Source organism: Equus asinus, chromosome 16 (genome assembly GCF_041296235.1).
Source record: "Equus asinus isolate D_3611 breed Donkey chromosome 16, EquAss-T2T_v2, whole genome shotgun sequence".
Lineage (NCBI taxonomy): Eukaryota > Metazoa > Chordata > Mammalia > Perissodactyla > Equidae > Equus > Equus asinus.
In genome coordinates, this window is record NC_091805.1 from 35,132,147 (window position 1) to 35,143,014 (window position 10,868).

The following is a 10,868-nucleotide window of genomic DNA, read 5'->3' on the forward strand; positions in this document are numbered from 1 at the left end:
TGGGCAGGGCTCAGCTCTGCTGTACACAGGGTCACTAGGAGTCGGAATCAACTCCACACCACTAACAACAACAAATTTTCTGTTTCAAGAAATGTGTTATTATCTCATGTAAGCTTTGAGACAATCCTCTTACATGGGTATTATTTTTATCCCCATTTCATAGACGGGGAAACCAAGATCTGGAAAGGCAAAGTATCTTGCCTGAGGTTGCTCAAAAAAAAAGTGGTGGAACTAGGATTACTGTACTACTCTGCCTCCAACTATATAATACTAAAAAACCGTGAAACATCCTCTTTACTGTTTACATTCTGTAAAATGGGCCTGCCTCCCAGGGGTAATGTGGGAATGAAGAAGAGCACAGACTTATTAGGTGCCATGGAGAAAGAATGTGTTGTGGCTACAAGATATTACTTTTTTGAAATATTTTAGATGCTACTCTCCTTTTTTACAACAAGTAAGATGCTGCAGTCTATAAATTTATTATCTGTTTTATTCTCTTTGCATGTTAGAGCCTTAAAGAATTATTTTTATGTCCTTTTTCTCAAAATGATCATACATTCCTTTTTCTTGCTAACATCAATGGAAATATTCAAAAATTATTTTATTTTTAACATGTAACCATAAAGGCAGATGTTTATTTTTATATAGTTTACCTTATTTATTTATTATTATTTATAATACCGTTATTATATTATAATAATATAATTTATTATCTGTTTTGCTCTCTTTGCATGTCTGATCCTTAAAGAATTATTTTTATATTCTTTTCCTCAAAATGGTCATGCGTTCTTTTTTCCTGCTGACATTCAAGGGAACTACTCGAAAATTATTTTGTTTTTAACTTATAACCCTAAAGGCAGATGTTCTGGTGTCACCAGAGATTCGTGGAAAGAGGACTCTCTCAGGAGTTGAGTTCCAGCCCCGGCTCTGCTGCTGCTCACTGTGATTCTGGTGGTCACTGATTGCTGCATTTACGTCTGACGGGGTTAGGCTTGATCAGAGGGACCACAGTATAGGATGGACGATTTTCACTTTCACAGACCCAGATTTGGGTGAAACTCATAAATATCTTGCCAGGATGCAAAACAAATATGATTACAGACATTTCTTACTAGTTGCAAACCCTGTAATAATTAATAGAATGTCAGTTATCTTACTCACCATGTCATAGATAAGATACACTGAGGGTTATGAGCAATTCACAGCAAGCTGGCTGTAACTCCACCTCTTTACTCCCAATCAAGAAAGCACTTCAGAATGCAAGTGAGTAAGCCTGATGACTGGCATAGGAAATACATGCAATCTAATCTATTTTTTGAAAATAAATCATTTCCAAATGGCCCCACTTTCACCTGATCACCATCTGTAGCTGAGAACTACAGGACTAGATGATTTTCAGATCTCTTTCAACATAAACATCTCATTGATGGTCTTGGCACTTTTATCCAATAGACCTTTGCAGTGGTCTTTCTGGATTCACTGCTTTCAAGATGAGTTACACAGCACAATTATTTCCAAGTTTTGTCCTGTTTGCTAATCTGAAAAAATAGTGTTGTAGCAATTCTTTGAAAAAACTTAAAACAGCCCTGAGAGGAAAATAAAATGGCTGACTCTATCATTTCTCCTGCAGAATCCTGAGAGGCATGGAACATGTCAGTTTGCCCGGTGCCTGCTGGCTTATGAAGATTTTCGTCATATGAAGCAAAGACTGCCTCAGCCCTGGGATGGAGGAAATAATAGAGCGTCTGATTCTTAGGTGCCTGAATCTTTCACTTGGGAAATCTTTTAGGTCGAAGCCGTCTACTTTCATTTTTACAATCAAGATTTCTCCCTATTTATTTATTTCCCTTTGGGATTTATTTATTTTCCCTTTGGTATTCTTAAAAACCTGCCTAGGAAATTATTAGAAAACATATTCAATCTCCATAAGGACGACGCAATATTTGTGTTGTAATTTCTTGTTAAACATGTTAATCACTTGATATTTACCCTATCTATCCTGGCACAAAGTCTTCAAAAACAGGATGTTCTCCTTAAGTCCTCTTTTAGCTATAACATGGCAAATCACAAGCAAGCTTTTCTAATTTTTTTGTATGGAAATCTTGGAATTTCCACAGCTTGTTCTGAGCCAACAAAAATATACAGAGATGGAAAGCAGGGAAATTTTGAATTCCGTTGATTTACTTCACAACATTCCTCTTTGGAAATATATCTGCTTAACAGGGTAGTGAATTTTAAGTGTGATTTGGAGATGGAAAGTTTGTTTCTGTGAAGTCAGAAGGAAAAATAAACAGTAAAAAAATAGTTTGCATCTGACGATACCACATCCCAGGAAAGGGTGGTACCTAAGTTACCTACAAGACTTTCCTTAACAGTCATCATACAGGAAGACCAAAAAAGGTTCCGGGGTTGGGTCCAGCCTGGTGGTGTAGTGGTTGAGTTCATGCGCTCACTTCGGCAGCCTGGGGTTCATGAGTTCGGATCCCAGGCTCAGACCTAGCATTGCCGGTCAGGTCGCATTGTGGCGACTTCCCACACAAAATGGAGGAGGATTGGCAATAATGTTAACTCAGTGACAATCTTCCTCAAGCAAAAAGAAGATTGACAACAGATGTTGGCTCAGGGCCAATCTTCCTCAACAGCCCCCAACCCCTGCCACCAAAAACCAGGTCTGGGGTGGAGCAGAATTGAGACTGTTTTGAAAGTAGGTAGTGTGCTATAGCAGAAACAATCAGGAAACTTCACTTCTAGTCCTAGTTTTCCTATTACCTAGTGGTGTGCCTTCAAGCACGTCAGTTAACCTCTCTGACCCTGAGTTTCCTGCTCCATCTAATGGAGATCAAAATACTCACCCAGTGTACTTCCTAGAATTGTTGAGGTACATGTGAGATAAAATTTATTAAAGAATTTAAACAATTATAAAGCACTTCACAGATCTGAGATATGTTTACAACATCTTTCAATAATTCAGTAAACTTTGAACATAAGATGTTTAAATTGGATGGGATGGCAAGATTAATTGGGGTATTTTAGCTGGCCAGGACATGGTGTGTGTATCATTAGTACTTGTTTACACCCTCAAAAGTCTATCTGAATATCTCTTTGGGAGAAGCTCAGCAAATATTAATGATTCTGCTATAGGATTTAAGGAAAGACTACAAATTATTCCTGCTAAGACCACCTTCCTCTATTCTGCTCTTCTTTCAAAGGTCAGCGAGCTCCTGGAAATACCAGCCCTCCCCTGCACATCTTAGTCTTACCACTACAAATTGCCTGTGAAGCCAGACCCAGAAGATGGTGATAATTAGGTCTGACCCCAGGCCTTCCTATGAGAGACCGTCAGGAGGAATTCCATCTTTCCTTATATCCTTCTCGACAAGTCCAAACTTCTGGACTCATTATTAATGCCTCTCTGTACGTTCCTTAGTCTGAGCCAATTTTAGGTCTTCCAAGACTTTCATTGTATCCTCTAGAACTTAAGATCAGTCATCTGCAAAATCTCTGATAGTCTTTACCTTCACTAAGGCTTTCCTTCATCTTTTCATTCTAACAGAAGCCTGGCTTGGTTTGATAACAGTCTTTCCACTGGTGCCCTGTTAGATGGTGATCCCACATGCCACTGAGCCTGGAGGTTAGATTAGGGATCCTCCTTCTTCTCGTTGCCAATTCCAAACATTTCTCCTCTCCACTACTGCCCAAAGCCCATCTTCTTTAATCTCCTGACACCTTCTGGTTACTCTACTTCATGCATTAATGATTTTGACACCTGGTTCAATCTCTTCCCTCTCCATCACTCCTTTCTTTATTCTTAGTAACTTGAGTATCCTCATGGACCTGGCCTCTGAATTCCTTGACCTCTTTGCTTGTAATAGTCATTTCCTCTACCCAGCCTTAGCTGTTCCCTCTCATAGTCATTCTCTAAAACTTGGCATTGCTCATAATGTTACTAACGGAAAGCTTCATATCAAGATTCTCAACTTTCTGACCACCACCTCCTAATTTTTTCCAATTAATTTATTCTACCACAAGCCTAAATTAACAGTTCTTTGACTTTGTCTTCTTGTCCCACTATACCATGTTCCAGACTCTCCCTCAGCTCCTGTGCCCCTCTTTCCCTCTGTTGTTCTCACCTAGAAAACTCCCAACTTTGGTTAATCCAACATTACACCAGGCAGAATCTGCACTGCTCTAGCTAATAGCTAAACCTGGCTGGGGCCAAACCAGGGAGTCTTTTATGTGTGTGACTTAAGATATTTATTTCATACCATGTTCTTTATCTCAGCCCACGAACAGAAACTCATCATCCTCTTGTTCAAACACTGTGTACTTCCACCTGGTGTTTGCTCTGCCTCCCTGACCTTTCTATCTTACCTTCCCTCTGCTGCTTCAGTTGCTCTTCACATTTCTTTGTTTCTTTCCACTACAATATAAACTCCACAGAAGGAGGGATATTGTTTGCTTTGTCACCACTGTATTCCTGAGCACCTACAACAGTGCTTGGCACATAGGAAGCACTCAATAAATATTCATTTTGTTACCCACCTTAGCTGTGGAGGGGAAATAGACATGTCCATGTCCAGGGGCTGAAACAGAAACATTGGGACATACAGAGTAAATCCAAGAGCCCAGTGCCTCCGCCAACAACAGAAAGTCTGTTTAAAGCATAAAAAAGCAACAGCGATGACCTAAAGACATGGAATAGGATTTTCATTTCCAGAAACAAAAGAATGTGTTCCTTGCAAGAGGACCTGTGTTGGTTTGTTTAGAGTCATGATGCCTGGACCAGCAGATATTTGGCCAATTTGTCTATGATTCTTCAGCTACTCATGATTAGCCCAGAAATCATAGTGATGAAAGGACCTTAGAAGTTAAGACTCTTGCCCCAGGTTGCCGTTTTATTTACGGAATAGAGGCAGGAACCCAAGTGTCCTTCCTCCTGATTACTTCTTTTTGCTTTATGAACCCTGCAAATGTTGAAATGTCCTTTTAAACAGTTTACCAGTGCAATGCAAAGCTACGGTCCTTGAAATGGCTCCAGGTTTCAAAATAAAATGTTTTATGTTGTTTATGAAAATTAGAACTTTAATGTAGCACATAAATTTATAAAATCATCACATTTTAAAGGGAGATTTCTAAAGGTGTTACGTTTTGGGGGTAAAATGTCTATGCTTTAGTCAAATGGCAGAAAAATTTGGTCTTTTTAAATCTGATTTCTATACAAAACTCTGATCATTGTGAATTATTAAATCATTTCCAAATTAAATAAACAATTTATTAGTAGATATAACACATTTTGGTTTAGGGTGATTTGCTCTCGTGATATTTGCCTCTTTTTTCTTTCTCAAGTATTTATTTGTCTCTATTTATGACAAATTCATAAAACGTCCTCTCCAAGTCTCCTCCCATAATGTAAACAAATATTTTGCAATCATTCTGGAATGGGAAGGGACTTGAATATTTTCATCTCCTCAATTCCTTAGCGTTGATCATGTTGCAAATAAAGAATGGAGTTGGATTCATTTGGCACCTGGAAGTATGGTGGAATAGTCTTACGGGCTGGCTTCCAAGCAAATCCTGCTTAGGGCTGACTGGAGGGAGCTACAAAAACATGGGTAGGATGTGTATTTTGATGATCAGGAGTTCCATTAATTTTCCTTCTAAGCTCTGACAAGAGGTAAAGGGAATTCCTTTTTTGGAGTTGAGTCTTGGAGTTAGGGTTAGAGACTTGGGCAGTCTTGGGTAGAGTGAATCTGGACAAGGTGTTCCCTTACTGTCTGTCATCCCTCTCCTTCTTGTACACCTGCAGCAGATTCTGAATGCTCAGCATAGGTTGTTCCAGTCTTTAAATGTCAAAAATGGCCCTGAGATGGTATTAAGAAGTTTATAGGCATCAAATTGAGAAGCGGGTGCAGTCTCCTGGATCATCTGTCATATTCATAGTATGAGACTGGAGTTAGAGCTCATGAGCTTCTGGATCCTCTAAGTGGCATCAGTGGGAAGGTGTATCTCTCCAACACACACTGAGACTGAGGCAACTGGGCATAGTGCACTGAAGAGTGAGAAGAGCTGGTTTAAGACCCAGTTCACTGTCTGTGTGGTCTGGTTCAACTAAACTTCTCTGAGCCTCAGTTTCCCAATCAACATTGTGTAGATAAAAATAGCCACCTTACCTCTCTCATAGGGTTGCTATGAGGTTCACAGGCAATAATCTTAAGGCACTTTGGAAAACTCTTTAGGTGGAAAGTTACACAAATATGAAGTGTTATTAATAACTAAAAGAAGTGTTCTGAATTGTTGCCTCAATAATTATCTATTGGTGCAATGGCACCCAGCAGCTCAGAAAGCATGTGCTTGTTTATTTCATATCACTTCACATGCACTTGGGGCAGACAGAGAATCCAAGCAGGGAATATGTAAAAAAATGGGTAAGATTTCTATACCCAAAGTGTTAAAATCTGTTGAGAAAGTAAAGTCCAGGCTGGAAATAGTGAGTAATGGAACAATTTCTAGGCAAGGTGTTTTTTAAGAAGGGCAGAGATTAGCAGAGAGTAAGGGAAGGTCATCCCAAACAGGAGAACTGAGATACACAAAGGACCTTTGTCCATATGAAAGGCTGAACTTAAATACACGGGATAGTCAAAGCATAAATGATTAAATTCTGGATTCTGTTAAATACGTTTACAAAAGGGAAAGGAGAAATAATTCTTATATTGGCAGTCTTCTTCCTATTACTATTTTATGTAATAATTCAGTGCCAGATTAAAAATTCAGTAAATCTCTCCTATCAGGTACATGTGTTTTATTAAATAGACAGTTTTACTCTTAATGATAAGCACCATTTTTCTCAAAATACAGAAAGTCACAATAAATCCACAGTGAAGGAGGCTTTTAATCAATGATCCTTCCCCTAGTTTGCTTTCCAGAAAATTTCAAATTCATATCAGCTTGCTAAAATATGTTTTATTTCCCTATTACAGACATAAGATAAATAAATAGCCCCTCTGTGAGTCACAACCTGAATTATGTGAAAGTTTTTTTGTTGATATTCAGTTCTTCTTCATTTTGATACAGGAACTGAGTCCATGTCTTTATTTACATATATGTTCCCAGTGTTAGCACAGTGTCTGTACAGCAGTTGCTCAATAAACATTTTGTGAATTAGGAAACTATGACAGACACTGCTAATTGCCTACACATCATCCATCTTCCTTTTTTCTTATGAACAGAATCCTGATTCATTTGGGGCAGTTAAAATATTCAATCTCCCACTTTTTCAATGAGATATAAGTGGAAGTCACCACACGGGATTTCTTGGAAAGCTCTTCAAAAGGGGATAAACTCCACTGGCTTTGTCCTCTTGCCCCTCACTTTTCCCTTTTTTTCCTGCCTGAAATACAGATGTAATGTTTGAGATGGAGCAGCCACCTGAGGGTCATGAGGGTTAGCCATATGCTGAGGATGATAGAACCAGAAACTAGAATCAATCTTGGCCCTCGATGTTTACTTCAAGTAGCTGATCCAGCTTTGAACTGCATACTCCTGGACCTCTCATTATGATGCTTTTGTAAAAGATTTCTGCTACATAGAGCCAAATGGAGACAAAGACTTAGATCTTTTGAATCTATCTAAAGTAGTAATGTTCAAGTGGGGAGGAACTGACATTTTAGAATCTACTGAAGTGGCTTGTCATTTTCCCCACACCATTCTGATATGCCCTCCAAAAAAGGAATTGCTTTTCCTCTCACCTGGGTGAAAATCACTCTCATAATGAGCCACTGTTACTACTGATAGTGTTGCTTCTCTTAAATGTGTTAGGTCACTCAAGAAAAAAATTAGGGAACTGCTTCAGGGAGGCCCATGATAAACTGACTGCTTGAAAGTCATGAAAGAGTTGGAGTTGCTACAAACTCAGTAGTTATTAAACAGGCTGAAAGAAGTATGCCTGAAGCATCTCAAAGTCCAACCAGCGAAGTATCAGAAGATGCTTAGAATTTTCATATGGACAATGAGGAGATTGATGAAATTAGGCTAGAAAGAATGGATAGCACTGCCCACAATAACCGACTCTTAACATGGGAGGGCAGCTTAGTGGCCATCCAATTGGATATGTCACAAAAGGCAAAACTTGACCTCTATCACATTGTTGGGAGATGTCATCCAACCTTACGTGACCACTTCCGGTGGCCAGGAGTTGGCGAATTCACAAGGTGACCCATACCATTGTTGAAAAGATTTAAGAACTGGAAAGTCCTTCTTTACAATGAACTTAATATGATTGTATCTTAATATTATTACATGCCATTTATATAGCACTTTGTATATTTATTTAAAGAGATTTCACATGATCACTTTATCTGATAGTCATAAAAATCACGTGAATCACTTGAAATGGTACTATTATCCCTCTTTGAGCATGTGTAAACAAATGCAGACAGGCTATCTATACTTGTGTAAGGTTTTACAATTCCTAGGTGGAGTAGCTGGATTTGAGCTCATGACTATTGAGCTATGAGTCAAATTCTCTTTTAAATTCTTATTATTTATTCATTCAATATTGATTTACTGAGCCCCTACTATCTAGTGGTCACTATGTTAAGTGCTGAAGCTCTAATGGTAAACAGGGTACACACACATTCCTGGCCCTCCTAGAGTTAATAATCTAGTAACTGCCTACCAATGAGTCTTACTTTTAGCCCTTCCTATAACACAGAGCAACAAGTATATTCCTTTTTCCACACATCAGCCATTCAGTTATCACTTGGCTTCATAGGTGTCTCTTACCCAAACAAAACATCCTGTTCCTTCAACAGCTCCTACTAGGTCAGGGATTTTGCAGCTGTCTACCATCCTCATCACTTTCCTCTGAACACTCTATTTTTTCAATCCGTCTCATGAGAAATGGCATCTTGAATCAGACAACCTTGCTCCCAATGTGGTCTTGGAGACCCATGGCCTCAGGTGACTAGAAGGTTGAATGCCATGAGTGCTGCATGAGCTTACTGCATATATTTTGGTTTCCCAAGTCAATGTTGGCTCATTTTCACTTTAGGGATCACTAAAACCACCAGAGGGTCTTCCTACGGATTATGGTCAAGTCAACTCTCCTCCATATTGTACTTAAGTATTTGACGTTTTACGTCTAAATGCTAGACTTTAATGCATTCCCATTGAAGTTCACTTCATCATCTGGACCATTATTATATCTTTTGTGATCTTCCTTACCTTGATTCTATTGTTTCCAAGGTTCACTATCTTTCCCAGTCTTGCATTATGAATGAATTAGATAATCATGTCTTCTGTGTTACTGACAAAAATGTTGAACTGAACAATTTCAAAGACAAAACACAATAACCCTCTCTCCAGGAAGATTAGTCCCAATCTGTTAACCTTCACTTGCAATTCTGTTCACTCATTCATTCCATAAATTTTAATAAACACCTTATTCTGGGCTAGATGCTAATATGAAAAAAATGAAATCATTTGAGTTTGTAAGTTAAGAAAGATAGACATGTTAACAGATAAACTCAGCATGACAAGCCCTCTGCTACCAGTATTCACTAGTGTAGAGAGACCACAGAAGAGAATGTAATCAATTCAACTTGGGAGAAACAGGCAGAACCTACAATGATATCCTACTCAAAGATACAGTGAAGAACTTTATCAAATGTTTTGCTGGAACTACTATGAACTAATTCAATAGATTAGGCTTTTCTCTAATGTTCCAAACTTAAAATCATATCCAAAAACTGAAGTTACTTTCCATAACTTAGTCTTTGTGATCCTATTTTGGATTCTATGGTCACTTGTATTTGCACATCAGAGAAATGCATTCAAACTCCATAATCCCCTTTAGATCTCTCCTGAAGTTAAGCATCAACATAAATGGTTCTGATCATCTTCTCTTAGACACTAATATTGTAAAGGACCTCTAGGTTACTTGTTTATAGCTAATTTTGCCTGAAGCCATTTTTCTGATAGATATTTGGTAGCTGAAGTCACACTGACCTATCATCACAGCCCTAGAACAGCTTCTCCCACTTCTTTTTCTCTCCTTGGTTTTTAATGGGAGCCTCATGAGTATCCAGGAGGAAGCCCAGAAGCCTCCCCAGCCATGTAGGGACAGGTGTAGATTCCAAACTTCAGTGATAGCCTTCATCACATAGCACAGGGTTGTTTATCATACATACCCCATGATTCTGTGAGCTTTGGGATTTTCTTGTAGAATCCAACATTTTCCTCATGCAGTATTTACGTGTTACTGTTAGCCTTCGTAAGTTTCTTCTCCAAAATTTAATTTATAATATTTATTATTGCACTTTTTTTGGTATCCACTAAGTGCAAAATCATGCATTAGATATTGGCAAGGCAGAGGGAGACACAATGATGAACAAGAATGGTGTCAGCCGTGAAAGGAACTGGGGATCCAATGGGGGCGGTAGACCTGCCTGTATGTATTACAAGGAAGTGCCAATTCCAGTTTCTTTTTGATGGGCAAGCATTTTGCAATGACTTGAGCTATGTGTGTGTAAGGCTAAAACAGCCATTTTAAAACAGCTTTAAGAAAGAAATTTCACTGGGGGAAAAAGAGCATAAAATTGATTATCATCATTTCCCCTATAACAAAAAACAAATTATTTTTCATGTTTTCACTGTGTCTGTGGTAAAATCTCACAGTCCAAGAGATTTACTACTTCAGATAAATTCTGTACATTTGCATTTAAGTCTGCAGAAAGACTTCCAATTACCCAGCAATTGAACCAAAGTGTTGGTAAATTTTCTGAAAAAAAAAGAGAAAAATTATTTCTCCTGTTTTGGTAGCATTCCTTTACCTTCCACTTAAGAAAAATCATCTCACAAAGTTGATATTT